This window comes from Danio rerio, chromosome 9 (genome assembly GCF_052040795.2).
Source record: "Danio rerio strain M-AB ecotype USA chromosome 9, GRCz13ab, whole genome shotgun sequence".
In the NCBI taxonomy this organism is placed as follows: Eukaryota; Metazoa; Chordata; class Actinopteri; order Cypriniformes; family Danionidae; genus Danio; species Danio rerio.
In genome coordinates, this window is record NC_141029.1 from 42,247,642 (window position 1) to 42,267,915 (window position 20,274).

The window sequence follows — 20,274 nt, forward strand, 5'->3', positions numbered from 1 at the left end:
CAGATCTAATTAAATAATTGTAAGTTAAGGCATGATCATATTTTATTTTGGTGACATAATAGTAATCTAGAGGCCTTTGCCTTTCATGTAAGCCACTTCTTATACCAAATGATCAACTAGAAGTCAAGTTAATAGTTGTTGTTCCTAAAACCTGGATAGACGACAAGAATTTTAATTAGTAATTGTTCATATTATTTCTTTCTTTTTATATGTTTCTTTATTTTACTACAGAGGAAGATATTTTAATGAAAACCTGTAACCATTGACCTCCGTAGTATGAAAAACAAATACTATAGAAGTCAATCATTACAGTTTTCCAAACTTTTCAAAATATCTTCTTTTGTGCTTGACAAAAGAAAGAAGGTAAAGGGTGGATAAAGTATGACTGATGTTTCATTTTTGGATGAACTATCCCTTTAACCATGTCTTTCTGTACAACAGGGACTTGACATCAACAAGATAATTGAAGTATTTCTTCTCCCTTTTAGACGTTAATGAATCTTGAAGCTAATGTATTTTGACACAGTTTTGTTTTTGGGTTTTATCATTTAACATTATGTCCTTCCTTGCCATCCACAACTCTATCAGAACAGTCCGGCAGTCCATTTTTGAGCTCAAGATCCATCAAATTGATAATCACTGATCTAAGTAATTGTTTGATTGACATTCTCTGAGCAGAGGGAGCTTCTGTAATGAAATATGCATCCTGAATCCTTCCTTAGATCATAAATGCTTTAATGGTAAGCCTGCTTAAATATTTACATTTTGGTGAAAAGTGCTGTCAGTCAATTTGCACTTTATTTGGCCTAACTAATACAGTATAGCACACAATGCACTGTACTGCAGCTCCACAAGAGCCACAATCTAAAAATAAGGTGGACTTTGCCCCATCCATAATGCATGGCTGGCCGGATTTCACGCTCCATTGACAGTTTGTGTAGCACAATCTTCCACCTGAGGGGCACAAAAGAAACAAAGCGGGAATCAGGACCTCATCATTGACCAGACCCTGCCGGCTCCTTCTAAGACAATGGCTCTTTAGCTACTAAACCTGCCAGGAGTCCAGCTGTACAATCCAATGCAAATAGAGCCAATATAATGACATATTCCCTCACAAAGCAAATATTTAGCACTTCATTAAAGGTGCTTTGTCATTTGTTCAATGGTAAAATACTTTTTCATAGCTCCGTTTGCTGAAACAAGCCATTTGTAAGATTAATTCTCCAATATCACTCTCTTTCTCTGTATATATTGGAGCTTATTGTTTTTTATAACACATCCCTTCTTACAAAACTAAACTGTTCCTGCACTGCAAGCATTTATTACAACTCATCTCACAAATGTGGCTTTATTTCTTGCTATTTCAAGCTTACTGTATATCTCACTGTTAAAACTGTTCATCTCAGAATTGTGATGTTGTATGTTTCACAGTATGTTAGTCTCTTGTAACTCGTCCCCCCCTTAAAATGTGTATGAAATAAGATTTGCAGTAAACAATATAATTGCAATATAGAAACTTGGAATTTAAACAATTACTAGTCAGAGTATATGTTTTATCTCAGTTTTAACTTTGATGTTGAGTGTGCAGTCTTCAGTTCTGACTTTTTTTTATTTGTTTCATCCTATATAATTGAGAAGTTTATTATTTTTATTTCTTTATATTTTTATTTTGTATACTTGAGTCTTGTTTATAATGTGTCATTTTTTATTTGTTTATTTATTTATTTTTTAGTTTTTTGGCCTATACAACCTAGCAAAGAGAAAATATTTAGGTCAGGGTTTAATTTGAGCCGGATATTGCCGGATCCTGTTCTGGAACAAGTCAGATATTTGTGTTTTGCGTTCCAGTACTTATTTTAATGAACCTGGCAAAAGTCATGTTTAACTATTAGCCCTCAACAATATTTTCAACCAATCAGCTTTCTTATGTTTACAATTATTCTCATTGGTTGGTGATTGTTTTGCGTGCAAAACAATGATTGTTTTGCGTTGCGAAAATAAATAATGGCATAGTTGCCAACCTAAATAATATTTGTATTTTTAAATTTCAAAACCACAAGTATATTGAATAATGAGCCTGATCAAAAGAGATCTCGAGAAGATGAAACTGCGTGAATGGATCAGGATAGTGAGAGACAGAAGCAAAACAATCTCAAGTCAGCCAAAAAACATGGAAGAGGTTTAACTGTGGGCTCTTCTTGAAGATTAGACAGAGTGAGTCATTTCCTGTAATTATATATATATATATATATATATATATATATATATATATATATATATATATATATATATATATATATATATATATATATATATATATATATATATATATTTTTTTTTTTTTTTTTTTTTTTTTTCCATTTGGCACATAATAGTGAAGTAAACTAAATACATGTTTGTTTGTTGTTTTTTTATCCATGACTGGTCTATAATTGTAACGAAGGGGCTGACACAGAGTGATCCATTTGCAGTATATTTATTAAACACAGTTTAATAAAGACAAGCACACAGATGTAATGCGTGTGCAAACTCACATCAAACACAACAGTGTTACGTTGAAGGGTTGGCGGCAGGTAAGCACAGTATGAATATTCAGGCATGGGTCTGAGGCAGGCGGCTAATATCAAGGTCGGGATTCAGGCTAGAGTTCAAGGCAGGTGCTTGGATCAAAGTCGGTAATCAGGCAGAGGTACAAGGCAGGCGGCTGGCAGGATGAGGTCGAGGAACAAGGCAAGGTAAGGTAAGGTAAGCAACGGGAAAGCAGGCAGTGTAGAGAAACACTCAGTAGTATTAGCAGGGGCAGAACAAAGCTGCGTCCCAAATGGCACACTATACATTATGCACTCATGCACTATGTACTTATGCACTTACACACTCAACAGGGTAGTATATGTATGTAGTGTCGTCCCAAATGGCACTCTAATGTTTTTTTTACTAAGCGGAAATTCAAACCGTTTCCCTGATGACGTTTGACGGTTGCCAAATCATTGAAGTAAACGGCCGAATTATCAAATAATACCTGCCGTGAGTATTGCCGCATTCACCATCGGGAGGCGCTATAATCACTCTCGTAAAAGAATTTTGCTTTCACCATCCAAATTAAATAAAGTTATTCAACATGTGCGTCCGATATAGCTCCGCCCCTTCCGCTACGTAAGCAAACCTGCGGTCGTTGAGTGCGTGAAGAGTCCATCATTACACACTTCATTTTAGCGGCTGAATGAGTGCATCATCCGGGTAATTAAAGTGCACTCATTATTTTTAGAGTTTTCAGTGTGAACGCACTACTTACACTATTTATACTACAAAATGGCGTAGAATAGTGCATAAGTATGCGATTTGGGACGCAGCTCAAGACTTTTCAAAGAATGAGTGTGTGTGTGCTGCTTATATGCTGCAGCGTGGGTGATCAGGTGGATGTGCTTCAGGTGTGCAAGCTATCAGTGTAAGTGGATGACGTAATGGTTAATAGTCCGGGGATGGTGACATCTGCTGGCCAGCGAAGGGAATGACTGGGACCGAGTCGTTGACAATAATATTATGGCACAAAATAATTAAAGACTAATTAAAGTTCAGAAACGTGATGCTGTTTTTGCGCTATCACTGTTTAATGATGTCATGTTACGGGAAAACTGAAATTGGTTGGCGGACAGCAGTCAACTAACTAACTAACTAACTAACTAACTAACTAACTAACTAACTAACTAACTAAATTTATCATCTTGTCTATGTATGTTTATTTTTGCAAAATTTCACAGAATTAGTTAATTGCCATACTAAGAGTTATACTATAGTCAAAAATAGAAATTTAGGTAAAACTGTTAACATCACTTCAATTAAATTAGCTAATTTAAATCTAATACTGAACATTAAATGTCCTTTAAAATGTCCTTAGCTTGCTCTATGTCAGGATATTTGTGTTCCTGCACAGTATTTGCAGGGGTTTTTATTATATTGATTTTTTGCAGGCTTTCCATTATGGTGCAGAAGAGGCTTTGGATTAGTCAAGGATGTGCTGCAAAACCTTATGTTTCTTTAGTTTGTATGGCATATTGCAGTGGTAGTACCAATAACATTCAAAAACTAATTACTTTAATTTGTAGATTACAGGTCACACACTAAATGAAACTCTAAAGTTCATTTAACACCACTGTGTACACTTTCATCATCCTCTCTCCGCCATTAAGATGTGACGTTCAACAACATACAGCATTTATAAATTTTATTCTCAAAAAGCCACGGCATATCAAAAAAAGCAGTGTGTTCATTTACTGACCACTTTCTACTGCCATTAAACACCCATTCTTTTTCATTAAGATGACATCTACTTTTCTCACTCCATAAATCATGATGAATTACACAATAAGAGGCTGAGCCCTTTAAAACGATCATTTTTTCATCGTATCCTCTATGAAGAGGAAATTAAATTACACAAACAGTTAATCATTCCGGAGAGAGAGGGGAAAAAATCTAGCATGCTGCTTTAATTAGCAAGCCCAAGGTTGTTTCCTAAAAAATTAAACGTGAATCATTTGACCGGTTGACTAACAACGCTCTAAATCGAAAAGATACGAGTATACAGTGATCTCAGATTGTTATATCAGGAGTCATATTCATCTCTCATGATTTAACTCTCTAGTATCGCACCGACTCTACATCACTGTAGCAACTCTCCATGAAGTGTTTTTTTTTTTTATGGACTGCAGTAAAAGCATCACAAGAATACTTTTTTATGACCTCCATTACACTAAAAGGTCACTTCCCTTATGGCACAGCTCGGTATCTGTGACAGACTTATCACTCTTTACAGAGAGCATCAGAGCCGCTTCATGGCTGAAAGAAATCCCTAATGTTACAAGAGAAAATTACTGCAAAGTGCCGTTTCAATCATTGACTCAGATAATTAACCCTCGGCGTGTAAATATGCAGTTGAGGGAATGATTACATCTTAGCCTTACAAATCATCTTAACACTGATCATTGCGTTTAATTGGATAAACTTGTTTTTGTGACCTACGTTAGTTTATCTGCATATTGTTCATGCAGGTTGTGTGTTTTTTATCAGAGAAAAGCAGTGGATTCAGCTATTCAGAAGTATGGGGTTTTTAAAAGTTGTCTAACAATTTGGAATAAAAGGACTAAGGCTGCATTTATTTAATCAATACTACAGTAAACTGTAATGTTGTGAAATAATGTGTTATGATTTAGTTCATACTAGTTAATGATGCATCCATTTAGTAAACAATGAAAAAAAACATTTATTACAGTATTACTCAATCTTGATAAATAGTTAACTAAGGCTAACAAGAATAGCTTTGAATTTCAATAATGTATTATTAAATGCTGAACTACGAATAATTAAACAGACTCATTCTGAAGATGTGGCTCTATATACATTTCTGGAAATCACTAATATGTAGCCACAAGTACGTATGGCTACATTTCTTTAAAACGAATGCTACGGGGCGGTATGATGCTGTTCTTTTTGGATGACTGACTGCTTACCTCAGGATGGATGGCTTTCCTGCTGTTACTAGTTTGTCCAGTAACTCGCCATGTACTTAAGACACAGAGAGGAGTTGACCACGAGAATGGTGTTCGAGCCTAGTGAAGAATGGTTCCAGAAAGCAGGTAAGAACAAAACAGAAACCAAAAAATAAAATAAACAAGTAAATAACAGAGTGAGAATGTGGTAAAATCTAAAAATGTGGTAAAAAATCAGGCAAAGGCTTTTTTTCTGGGCTTTTTTAAAATTTGTCAGTTGGGTTTAATGAAGTGGGTGGCAGGTCAATCAATACTTTTAAAACACTATTGGTTGGGTTCAGGGAAGGGTGAGGATGGGTCAGTCGATCGTCAGTCAGTCAGCCATTTGGTCAGTCAGTCGACAGAGGCCTATGATGGGTTTACATGAGAACAGCAGGCGGGAATGGCACTTGTGAGAGAAATTTGAGATCTCAAAAATCACATACACACCTCTAGTGGATTTGTGCAAAAAAAAAAAAAAAAAACACCTCCTGGAATGTTTTTGGCACTCTCCAGAAATATATATATATATATATATATATATATATATATATATATATATATATATATATATATATATATATATATATATATATAGGGGTACGTTTTTAGAATGAGCCTGGTTTGGAATAGTTACTTATTCTTAGTTAATTTTAAATAGTAAACATATTTACCTAACATTAAATAATAAAACCTTATTCTAAAGTGTGACCAAAAAATTATTATAGTTCAAAAGTTGCTATTTTCTATACTGATGTATTGTAAAACAACCACATTTATCCCTTCTATATCAAAGCTGATTCTTCAAACATAAAAAGAAACTAATATACTTGTTAAGCCATCAATTGGAGTGGCCATGATTCTGACAAGATGGCACTACTGCACCTCTACCACTCAGCTGGACTACATTTCTCATAATGCACTGCACAGATCACTTCACACATCTGTTACATATTCATTAACTGGACTATTTAAGCACCACAACTTCTCACACAATTGATAGTGTCATGGACATTTCAAAGCATGTTCTCTGTTTTCAGTGTTTTCCTGGTTTTGGCCTTGTCTTGTTTTTTTTTTTTTGTTTTTTTGCCTTGAGCTGTTTTGGGCATTAATGATTGTTTGCCGTCTGCACCGACATTTGCCTATTTCCTGGATTCCTCTTTGTGTATTTACCCATTATCAACATTTGCACCTGTTTTTGATCTATGCCTGTCTGACCATCCTAAATAAACTGTTCTTTACGCCATTGTCTTCATGCTCCAGTCCACAACAATGCTAATTTGGTGTTAACTAATTATTATTGCTGAAAATAGACATGCTACTTAGGCTTTATATATATATATATATATATATATATATATATATATATATATATATATATATATATATATATATATATATATATATATATATATATATATATATATATATATATTAGTGCTGTCAATCGATTTAAAAAAAATTAACTAATTAATCACACTTTTTTTTTTTTTTAATTAATCGCGATTAATCGCGATTATTCACATTCAAGATACTGAAACGTGTAATTTTGGCTATTCAAATGTAAAATTAATGTAAAAGCAAAACAAAAACAATTTAAATTCAAAATATATTTGTTTATTCAAATTTTTGTTTAACTTGTAACAGATTTCATCATGTAAACAACATAATTACTATAGAAATAAAACACAGGCATGTTAATGCCATTTGAATTTCAAAACAATCAATGCCAATAAAGAAAACATTGATTTCCAAGTTGGATTCTAAGTGGACTGCAAAAAATGCCAAAATACAGGCATTGCAGATATGGAAAATGGAAATTAATAATAACAATAAAGTATTGAATACAAACAATTGTACTCATTGTAAAGTTGTATTGCTGTGAGTTGAGAACATTAATTATAAAGTAGAAACTTTTTTTTAACCCAATATCTGTTTAATGAAGAGAAGGTTTTCTGAACACATTTCTAAACATAATAGTTTTAATAACTCATCGCTAATAACTGATTTATTTTATCTTTGCCATGATGACAGTAAATAATGTTTTACTAGATATTTTTTTCAAGACACTTCTAAACAGCTTAAAGTGACATTTAAAGGCTTAACTAGGTTAATTAGGTTAACTACTCCTCAAACCTAGATTGCAGTAAAATCATGTAAAACAACCTTTGCAGCATAGGATGTGATTCATTAATTGTTATTTCTATTAATAAGTGTTTATTTTATATTATTAAGTACCTTATTCATGTTTTGAAAAGCGCAAAAATAATTTCCTCAATGAAGGGATGTATGTCCCCAACAATGTCAAGAGCGAATCTACGCCCTTGATATAGAGTGAAGTATGAAAAGCTGCAAAATATAATAAGCTGTAGATATAGACTGCATATGTTGTAAAATATGTGAATATTGGATTGGATGTTTATAAGAAATAGAAATAGTTTAAATAATCAATATTAAATAAAAAAGAATTAGGTAACCCTTTACTTGAAGTGGTGTTCATAAGAAAGTTACGAATGTTTATTATCATGATGTGATTGAGATTTTATTCATGTCTGACAATTTGCTCATTTATGTCATTTTTAAAGCAAATATGACATTGTTTGTCATGACAACTTGACGTTACACCAAGAAGACAACATAACTTGCCATACATCTGTTAAAAACTCAATTGTCATGACTCATGAGGCATTTTAATTGTGTCATAAATATTTTTCTGATCACGTTTTCATAAAAAAAAAACTGCATTTGTCATTAAAAGGTCTTTGTACTACTATACTTGAAGGGGGGAAAAGCATATTAATAAAATTCATTGTGTTATGAAAATCATGACCTATTTATAACAGCTTCATGACAACCATGATTATGACAGATTTGTGACAAGTTTTTGTCTTGCATGTCAAGTTGTCATGACAAAAAAAAAAAAAACAGCTTGTGATGTATTTATATGAAATTGTCATAACAAGCAATGCCATCTTTGCGTTTAGCAGAGCGAACGACACTTAATGATTTTATTACTGCCATGTTATTATTGCATAATTAAACAATGTTTGAAATTTATAACAATTAGGCTATATATGTCTTCATTCAATTTACCCTAAGAAAGACTCACAGACATAGAAGAAGAAATCTGCATAAATGCTTACGTCCATTATGTGTATTGAGTGTACATGTAAGAGACGTGTAAATCTGTCAGTCTTCCTTTCTGGTCTGCCACTGAATAGATTGACCCAGGCAGCAGTCATTCTAAAACGAAAAAGTGGATTTCGAGAGTCTGAATGAGCAAGGCCAAGACAGAGCACAGCAAACAGGGTAATATGGATAGGGGCTGGAAAATTGATTTTAACACCCGGCCAAGTGTAACCTCAATGAATAGAGGGGTCAGGCGTAATCCTGTGTGACAGCAGCTCTGATTGGTGGAGGCTGCAGCAAGACTGAGAAAGATCACAACAAACAACACCTGGAAGAGAGAGTTGACTAAATGTGACTGTCCAACATGTGACAAAGAAGCTGTAAAAATGCTACCAGAACTATCAGAAATCTTACTTGGTTAAAGTGACCATGAAACGGATGCTATGATTGTCCCTTTTCTCTGCTATCATGATGTATATCCAGTTGAAACAGTCCAGTAATTAGTATGAAAAAAAGTATGATTTTGTTCTTTGGGAACCGATTGGATTGTTGAAAGACAAGCTTTGCTAACAAAATGAAGGAAGTTGACGGATGACGAATCCAGAGTAGAAACCCACTGAAATGCCTGCCCTAAAGGAATTCTATGTGACCAGGAAGTGAAAAAAAAGTAATTTCGAAGAAAGTGAAGGGATACAGATGCAGATGCTCACATCAATACATCATGATTTTTGTGACATTATACAACACTGATTAACATTAATAATAAAATACATACCACTACCACAAGAACAACTACATAAACAATTTATTTCATGGGGGCTTTCAAATTTATGACCAATTCTGCATCAAGTTCATGTTGTAGGTTGCATGCCCTTCACTGTAAAGAGAAAAAAGCCCCTTACACAGACCTTGATGCACACCTTTTAAAAAAAGTAACTAAACATTTAGAACACATGGAGAGCAAGATCTGCAATTGGTCAGCTTGATAGCAGTAAAAAGTGTGGGAAGGGCTGAAATTTGTGTGAATGAAGCCAGTGTTTAACAAGTCTTGACTCAAGTGGCGGAGCTCCGAATGGATACTTTTGATATGGGTTTTTAGTCCCACTTCTTTCTCCCCTGAATGATCGGGAAGTACAGCACTCGCATCACAAGCTCATCAACTGATCAAAAATCTGGGGTTTGAACCTTCATTAATTTTCCTTCGGCTTTGTCCCTTTATTTATCAGGGGTCACCAGAGCGGAATGAACTGCCAACTATTCAGACACGCAACCGCCAACTATTCCGTTTCACGCAACGCATGCCCTTCCAGCCGCAAACTAGGAAACACACAAATACAATCTCACATTCTCACACACACTTATAAGCCCCTTTCACACAGTGATACCGGTAAATATCCGAAAAAATTTCCAGAACGACGTTACCGGTACAGTCTAAAAAGTGCTGTTCACACAGGCATGGACGTTATGGTATTTTTCCCGAAAAGACCATTCACACATCCATTCCAAAATACCGGTAAATTCTTACATCATTAACTATAAATGACCTGTATTTGCAAACATTTGACTACATTACAAACTCTGTGTATGGATAAGTATTGTGAGCAACTTCGATGAAAATATATGGAGAGAAACTTTGTGTGGGTGCTCACTGGCTGCTTCATGTGCTCACACGTCAGAGCTTAAAGGTAAACAAACAACGGCTTATCATAAGCATTTTATCGATGATTGTTTTACACAGTTGGGATTAAGAAGGAACATAGAAATGTTATCTGACTAACATCTAGCAGCTAAATGTGCCTGGAAAAATATTCAAAGGCTTTTACTGTCATAAACCGTGATGAGGTGAATGCATCTGAGTGTTCTGATTGGCTAAAGTAGACATCTCACGTCAGCGCGTTCTAGACGTGCATGCACTCTTTCCGGCAATCTTCCATCTGCGTTCATACAGCATTCCAGCAAAAGCAGTATTGTCTTGTATTTATTCTGTATTTTACTGACCTTTCCAGAAAAAGTTCTGTATGTGTGAAAGGGGCTATGCGCCACAGCCAATTTAGTTCATCCAATTCATTATAGCACTATAGACTGTGAAGAAAACAGGACCACAGGCGGATTCGAACCAGCAACCTTCTTGCTGTGAGGCAACAGTGCTAACCACTTAGCTACCGTGCAGCCTCTGTATTCGAACCTTATGACACACAAAGTGAAATGCACAAGTGATTGGACAGAAAGAGAAGCTTCATTCATATCACATTACTCTGGGAAACCAATTATACCCACTGATATGAGGTTTCACTAGAAATTGTGCTGAATGCATACGTGAATCAAAGCATAAGTGCCATCAGTAACATCAGTAGTCTTATTTACTTCTTAAAGACTAATTTTTTATCACTCTTTTACAATAAAACTGTATTTACAAGGTCAACTCAGTTATCACCTAATGCATAACAAGTCCGAGCCCCGATTGAGTGTGAGTGTGGAGTTTAAATAGTCCAGTAAAAGTGTGTCAGCTAAAGTAGAGTCATCAGTGCAATGCGTTGTTGTTAATGTTGTCCAGGAGGCTGACAAAGGTAATTGATGCAATATTATATAAAGGTTTTTCTTTTCTTTTTTTAAAAACAACCAATTAGATTGCTGGAATTACGATGCGGCCCACTCCTTCTGTTAATCATAATGTAATTGGACAGTTAAAAACAATACATTTCTAAGATGTTGCTATGTTGAGCTTAATTGTTACTAAACAGTTTATGGGTGGTTGCCAGGATGCTGGTTATGTGTTGGGCAGTTCCTTTAATGTTCTGGACGGTTGCTAGGATGTTATTACATGTTACATTTGAATCATCTTTCAGATAAATTTACTAACATTATCTGCCAGATTGTAACATAACGTCAATATCCTTTTGTTAGGGATTTTGTAAAGACTTTTCTAAAGATTTATGAGATTTTGAAAGAAAAAAATCTTCTATTATTAAACCTTGTTTTCAGTTAAAGATGTGTCTTGAATTCTCTAGTCTGAAGGATAAGAGAGAAAAAGAAAAAAAAACACTACAAAAATATTCACACACACACACACACACACACACACACACACACACACACACACACACACACACACACACACACACACACACACACACACACACACACACACACACACACACAAATGCTAGCAAAAACTGCAAAGTAATTGTTCGAAAAAAACAAGTTGAATTAAATATTAAATATTCAGAATAACTGTGTACAATTTAAAATGTACTCCAATAATGCCTGTTTTATATACTTTTTTTCCAGTGTGGAAAAAACAACAGCATGTTAGCTGGCCAACATGATTATCAAGCAGCAACCTTAAAGCTTTAATGGAATGATTTTAAATGGCATTAACAGAGCCGTGACCATATTAAAATGCATTAATCACTGTCAGCTTGCTATACACTTACTATTAAGTTACGTGTGGCTCTAAATGTCCAATAGCAACGAAGCGCTGACTCCAAAACAACATCCATTTCCTAACCTGAGGAAGAATAACCTGCATGTGCTGAATATGTTGGTATGGTTTAAGTTTTACTATTCAGATATTTAACTATTACATGAATGTGCACGGTTGAAACGAGCAACGTGCTACTTTAATCAGCTACATATAAAGCGTAGTGTGTTATTCTGGAAGGCAATGTAATTATGTGGTTCTTTCCCCTCTATCAGTTTCACACACCAATTACAGCACATTTTTCAATGCTGTCACACAGCTCTGTTTGATGGTGCATTTGCACATAATGGAGTACTGTGAAAAGAGAGCAAATCAGCTTGTGAAAGCGTTCAACAAATATGTGGTTAAGGAAATTACAAATGACAAGAGCAGAAAAAAAAAAAAAACCTGGACCTCAACAAATGGTGTGACATTCTTTCCACAGCACTTTAACATTTCACCAGTATGCAAATAACCACTTTGTTATCGCAACTGTGTGAACTAAATGTCACAGAAATGTTATTGTTTTGCCATTAAAAAGACTGTTCTGACAGCATGCCAAAGCTTGATGAGATGCCTCATATGATATGTGGGGAAATTATATGCCTTCGGAGAACGAGAAAAAGATGACTTCCCTGTGCTTTATTTCTTTGATTATAAACCTAATATGAATCTAAATGGGATTTAGCAAAGCCATATGCTGTCTATAATTCAAAAGTGCTTTCACATCTGTAATTGCATGGGCTGAATTGCAGCCATTTCAGTTTAATATCCAGAGAAGAGAAAAAAAAAAGCTACTTGGAGTTTTTCCTACATGAAGCAAAATGTAAATGCTGTCATTAATTACCGTGTATACTAATATTGTATGTTATTAATGTATATGTTTTATTGTTTTTTACAGTGTGTTGATGTCTCTATGGAAGTAATATTAGTGATTGACTGCTGAATAACCTGTCTATACAACTAATTTGGGCATTAATAAATGCTATTCTCAATTCAATTCATCTTCATATTCTTTAGTCCTTTTACAATGTAGATTGTGTCAAAGCAGCTTAACATAGACGTTCTAGTTAATTGAAACTGTGTCAGTCCAGTTTTCAGAGTTGAAGTTTAGTTTAGTTCAGCTCAGTGTAGTTTAAATTTCACTGCTGAAAGTCCAAACACTGAAGATCAAATTCATCAATGCACAGCTCCACAAGTCTCAAACCATGCAAGTCAGTGGCAAAATGTCTTGTACATTAAGACAGGAGGACTGTGTCCTACAGGTGGTTGTTAAGCCCGCTCACTAACATGGAGCACACTCATGCATTATACTGTTATGTGATGCATAGTGTGTATGTTTCACTAAACAGATAGGTCTTTAATCTAGTTTTGAACTGAGAGTGTGTCTGAGCCTTGGACATTATCAGGAAGGCTATTTCAGAGTTCAGGAGCCATAAATAAGAAGGCTCAACCTCCTTTAGAAGACTTTGCTATTCTGGGTACTACCAGAAGCCCTGAGTTTTGAGATCTTAGAGCGGGTTGGATGGTAGCAAGACAGAAGGTTGGTTAGATAAATAGGAGCAAGATTATTTAGAGCTAAAATTACATAAAGACACCTTGACCCTATATTGTAGAATTTTGGTTGATTTCAAAAGAAACTTTTTTTTTTTACGTTATGTATTCCTTTCTTCCTAAAAACACAATACTTTGAAACGTGAATACTTTCAGAATATTTTGAAGCGTGATAAAGTGAAAAATAGACCTTCTGCCACTTTTTTTAAATGATAAAACTCGAAGTCAAGTTATTACAAGTTCTTACAACTGAGATCAACAACAAGACTTTTGTGAAGAAGTGTAGCTGCTTTGCCACAGCAAAACACTCTTAGTATGATTTTTTCAGCCTGATCTCATGAGAAAACGCAAGTATTTTACGTTTTGCCAGTTAAGTGGCTAATTTGTATGAATTCGTACGAGTTCAGTCGTACGAAATTGCACGATTTTAAAAAGGAGGCGTGGCACCTAACCCCACCCCTAACCCCAACCGTCATTGGGGGATGAGCAAATCGTACCAAATTGTACGAATTATATCGTACGTATTCATACGAATTAGCCACTAAATCAAAAAGTTACAAATTGCCGTGAGATTGTGTTGGATGTTTTAAACAGTACACTGAAGAAAATACTCCTAAGGCAACCTGAGGGAAAGTGTCTTGCAATGAAAACAAGTGATCCCAGCCCCAATCTATAACTGCTAATCCTCCTAAAGACGACATTGTTTAACCTCATCATTGAGTTTTGATGTGTCTGACGGTTTCAATCCACCTGTCTCATTCCATATGCATTAATGGCATTAACGTATTGTTCCCTTATCCTACTTCAGTAATCACCACTTGTCAGTATTGTTCAATTTGGCACATATCCCAAAATCCATGTCATAAGATTTGTCGGTTAAACCAGGACAGAGCTTTCTGACAACAGCAGCTCAACTACAGTCAGTCCTCAGGGAAGAACAGGTTTTCATGATAAGAATAGCAATAGATTTTTTTTTTTTTAATGTGATTAAAACAGCGAGTACACAAGTTAAAAGTGCTCCATTATCACACACCATACAAAGCAGCTTACAAGCCAGTGACTTAAAAATATAAGTCCTCAGATTTAGGATCAGGAAGAAATGCTAGTTCCCTTTTGATTCAGTGTGTGAAATGGGTTTTATATGGATATCTGTGAATGTTCAGTCATTTTAAGTGATTGTGGTTTCTTTGATTAAATGTCAATCTGAGAGAGGCATCGTTTTGAATGGCCATTTCTTAAAATGACTTTGGCTGTAGGACAAAATGAGAGGCTCATTTTGATGCTGTACGTCTCTTTGATCAGCACTCTATAACAAGGCCTTGCCACCTTTCAGTTCAGCACTATTTTCCCCCATCAACACTTTTTCCCTTTTACAATATTATGCTCACTGTATTAACAACAGTCTCTGTGAATGTCCTTGTTCAACCTAATGCAAGTTCATGACCCAAAGTATATCATTAAAAAGAGAAAAATAAGGTAATGTGTATCAGCTGAACTTTGAGGATGGCTATTATTATGGATAAATGTCCTAGGAAATTATGAATACAAGCATGAATCTCTTCCTAGAAAAAGAAATGTCAAAGTTGACATTTAATTACCACTGTATCAAGAGAGAATGGCCCAGGGAAACATCTGTTATGTTTGGCAAATTGCTCAAAACTCGGTCCACATGTAAATAATATTAAAACAAAATCATTATGATTCATTTGATTAGAAGGAAATACTATTGGCTGGAAAGAAAGAAAAACTATGTGGACTAATGAAAATCTGGCTTTGCCATCTGAATAATTAATTAAATTTTAAAATATACTCAAATGAAAAACAGTCTGATGATGCTGTATTTAACTCACTTACTAGCTGACCGCTTGCCTCCATGTGGATGGCTTTTCCACTGTAACCAGTTTGTCTGATAGCATGACATGCAAGTCAGCGGACTTGAAACACAGAGGGGAGATGACCACGTCAGGGAATAGGGTTCGAGTCTGGTGAAGAACGGTTTCAGAAAGCAGGTTAGAAAGAAGTGAAAATATAAAATAAACAAGTAAATAATAGGGTGAGAATGTGGTAAAATCTGATAACGTGGTAAAAATCAGGCTACCATAAGGGCTACCCAAATTGCTTTTGCTGTGGTTCGGTTTAGGGCAGGGGTGGGTCAATTGGTGCTTTTAATCGGTCGGTCGGTCTCGAACGGCACTTGCAAAATAAATTTAAGATCTCAAAACGCGTACACATTGGTCTCTCGCGGAGTCGCAAAAACAAAAACTGCAAAAATACATTGCTCCTGGGGCGTATTTTGCTCTCTCCAGAAATGTAGGGTAATGTAATTAGAATAAGTCTGGGTTCCTTTTATAAGAGGTTTAAACACAGTTGTGTGGCAGTTGTTTATAAATTTAACCAGCTTCTAAATGGTAAAGAAAATATTGGTAACACTTTATAATAACTACACACTATAAATCATTCATTAAGCATTAGCAAATAGTGAATTTATTATCCATTAAGCATTAACTCTACATTAATAAACGTTAGTAAGCAGTTTATAACTGCAGCTACAAATGCTGTATTCTTAACTTATAACCACATTTATAATGTGCTTAATAATTGTATTTTCATACTTAGTAAATGATTTATTTTTCATTACTAAATTAAGTAAATTAATCATTTACTAACTCATTCTGAATGATCCTAAAAACCCTCAACCACTCTTAAATACAACTGGTTTGTAAATAATGCGATACTTAATTTAGTAATGAAAAATAAATCATTTACTAAGTATGAAAATACAATTATTAAGCACATTATAAATGTGGTTATAAGTTAAGAATACAGCATTTGTAGCTGCAGTTATAAACTGCTTACTAACGTTTATTAATGTAGAGTTAATGCTTAATGGATAATGAATTCACTATTTGCTAATGCTTAATAAATGATATATAGTGTGTAGTTATTATAAAGTGTTACCAAAATATTTTTTTATAGTCTCACTATAAATTTGACATTATTTTTACAGTGCAGTAATAACTTTGATCAAATAAATGATCTTCCCTTTGATCTTTCAAACACTTTTTTCAAAACCATGTATTGCACTACAAAATGTTTTACATTGTCACTGTTATTCATTGCATTGATACATTAGATTGAACTGATATTAGATTTATTTATTTTATTTTTTTTTTTAAAGAGCATTACGCTGTGATGTTATTTCGGTTTCATTCATACTGAACGCTAGAAAGCACCCTCACAAATAAACTCCACATATGTGACTGAAGAAAAGTTTTGTTGCTGCAGAGCAAAGACGATAAATATGATAAAAGCAGATAAAATAATTAAATATGAACAATAAACAAATGCTTGTGACAATTTCTGGATTATGTTCAGCCATCCTGGGTATTTTATAAGCATTAAGTGTATCTATAATGTAATGCTTATTGACATAGCCTAAGTCACTGCATCAAACACTACATAAAAGTCTGATTTCTTCCTCATTCTGTGATGTGAAACCATGTCTGGTCACAAAATGGCGTGATTTCAAACACTCGACAGAGAATTTAAGTGAAAGTATGTCAGAAAATCTGTTTGTAAACAGACTCTCAAATGCAAAACTGTATTGCAAAACTGTATTACACGCATGCTAAATCATTGTACAGAATGACTTCTTTCTTGTTACTCTTGCAATTTTTACAAATTGGTTTCATAGCGCAAAACTTTCTGCATCCGATGTGAAAGGCATTACATATGGTGCAGCATTTTCGGTAAAAGACTATAAAATGCAAAACAGGCTGTGCAACGGCTGAAGGAATAGTTTAACCACTGCTAAGCATAGCCTTGTCATAGTTTCATCAATTTATTTATTTTGGACGAAAACAAAAAATGCCATTTCAGTGACAAAAAATTAAATACATGCCTAGTTCAAAGATGAGGCCATTCATCCTAGTAGCAATCAAAACAACAGACCACCTACTACGCAAAGCAAAAATCTTATATTTTTGGGGACAATTTGTTCATTTACAAATATTGGTGCATTGGGGTGGGCTTGTCGATTTGTTACTTGTGGCTAAAATATTTAGATTTTAAAATGGCATCAACTGCATATTTTCCACACTGATTGCTGGCAGATGAGCTGTCCTTTTCACCTCCTTCCCTAGCCTAAGCTGTTAGCCATGCCAGCAGCAGATAAATAAAACCACAAAATATTTATATGTAGGAAATGAGGGATCATTTCCTCATTGCTGCTTATTTTTTCTACTCAGGAAAATGAGAATCAATATTTCTGTAGAGCTAGATTTAAGATGCTAATATGAATTATGCATCTCTGATATAGTGGAATAAAGTGAGGCCGTGCCATTTTCCCATCTCCCACTGCAAGAAGCCAAATGTTTTACTTTTTAATCAGGCTGATGCAGACATACAGATGCAGCAGCCATGCAAATAAAGTCATTTACAGGCTCACTTGATTTAAAGCTTAATATTGCTATTTAAAAAGTAGATTTTTTATTGTGTGGAATACCATTTCTGTCTTCTGCAGATTTTCTCCCTCCACTTTAAACTGCTATAGTTAAGCCTCTCATTAGAAAAAGTGGTTTAGGTTTCCTGACACTAATTACGAGCAATTCTAAAATTGCCCTTTTTTTAGGCTAGATTACTGGGGGAAAATCTGTCCCAAGCATTTTTAATAATATCTGGCTTCCATGTACAACCCACATTATAAGTGTTGAGTAAATGTGTTAAAATTAATGTTAAAATTAAAGCTGTCAATCTCTTAGATAGTTCATTAGTTTGCTAAGCTGTTGCCTGTCTGTCTTCCTCCCCTCTGCAATTTCTCTTCTACATTTACTTATTGTACTTTTAATTTAAAGTTACCTTTATTAATCTCTTTATTGATCTAAACTTTAACCCATTTATATAAAATTTAAATTTACAATAATACATGCTTAATTAAACCAAATAAAATCTAAGCAGATTTTTTACATTTATGACAGAATTGTTAAAATTACGAAGTTGTTGTAATACAATTGCATTTGTATATTTACAGTAATGTTTGTTTTGTTATCTATTGTTAGTCTGACTACCATATTAAAGTAGCCTAACTTTACCCTTTGACATTTTTTTATGAATGACAAAAACCCTAGACATTAAGTACATATAAACATAGACAAAAAAGTAAAAATAATTAAATAAATGAATCATTAACCACATTGCATTACCTCTTCAACATTATTATTTAATTCATTATTAATCTAATACAATTTGATTTGTTATCACTTGCAAGTTCAGCAAATCAACAGATGTTTTTCTATTCACCATTTTTATAAATAATTGGCAAAGTAGCATAAAAAAATGCTTAACAGAAATGTAATGATCTATGATAGAAACACATTTGCGTAATTAATTCCAGCATACATATAAATATTTCCATGTGATTTTGTTTTAACAGATGATGTGATAACTAAAATCAGTGCGATGTAACTGCATTAATAGACAAATCAGCAGACCAACCTCATCGTAAAACATCTGAAACGTTTTTTTGCTCATTCTAAAATCCCTCATCCTAAGTCTGTCATCAAAGTGGTTTAGTAATATTTCCTCCCAGAACTGTCTTGAGTGGCTGCGCTCCCAAAAAGCAACCTTGTGTTCATAGCGCAGTGCATTTTGCATCCAATGTGAAAGCCACTTTACACGGTGCAGTGATTAAAGCTGTAAGACTATAAAATACAGAAAACTTTGCTACAGCTGAAGGAATAGATAACCTTTTTCCAGCTCATATTTTTGTCTGTCTTTGCCTTTCAAATGAAACCAATAATGCCATTTTGCCTAACAATTTTCAGTGACCAAAAAAATCATTTCATCCCTAGCTCCAAGAATGTAAATAGCTTTTAAATCTTGTAATCCTAACAACAGAGCTTGAGCAATGCAAGAATTTATAATATTTCATCACCTTGGAGTCATAAGGTTCTATCTGCATTCTGAATGATTTGAGATAGAGCTTTAAAGTGTTTGCATTCCATAGCAAACAGTGTGTGTATTATTTGTCTTAAAATGTAAGCAACTTATTACAAAACATTCCATAATGTAAATAAGTTGTCATTTAATAAGAATGTCAATAACTCAATTTTGACAAAAATGTTAGATAGAACCTTATAATTCTAAGGTGACGATTTGTTGACTTTTTATTTATTTAAAAATATTTTTGCAAGGGAGTTTTGCTTGGGTCTGTTATCAAAGTGGTTCAGTATTATTACCTCCCAGAACTGTGCTCCCACAACCCACCACTCATTGCCTTTGGGAGTTGTCTTCTGAGGTGCAAGTAATTTAAAAAGACCAAAAGAGGCTTTTCCTACCACAGCAAGTGACAATCTTGTTCTATTTGACTCATTGGATGAAAACGCTACATTAAAAATAACTACAAAACATTGCTTTAAATTATTTAATGCATTATATATACATTTTTATTTTTATGATTAAATTATTACAGTAAAAACAAACAATTCCATTCACAACACAATGGAGTTCAATGCTGAATACTCTAAGCTGCATGTGCCTTTGATTTGATTTGCTCACCGATGTCTTGTGCATTGCTTTCTATCCGTCAAGAAAAAGTCAGATTCATTTTCA

The 20,274-nt window shown here is 34.3% G+C and overlaps 1 long non-coding RNA gene across 1 annotated transcript in view; it reads right to left on the minus strand.

The window, feature by feature from the left end:
• Positions 1-718: 718 nt before the first annotated feature.
• The window catches only part of LOC147835377 (uncharacterized), a 96,295-nt gene continuing 76,739 nt past the window's right edge, over positions 719-20,274 (minus strand). Inside the window, exon 4 of the long non-coding RNA XR_015499764.1 lies at positions 719-954. This is a non-coding gene — a long non-coding RNA (uncharacterized LOC147835377). The remainder of the gene's footprint in view (positions 955-20,274) is intronic.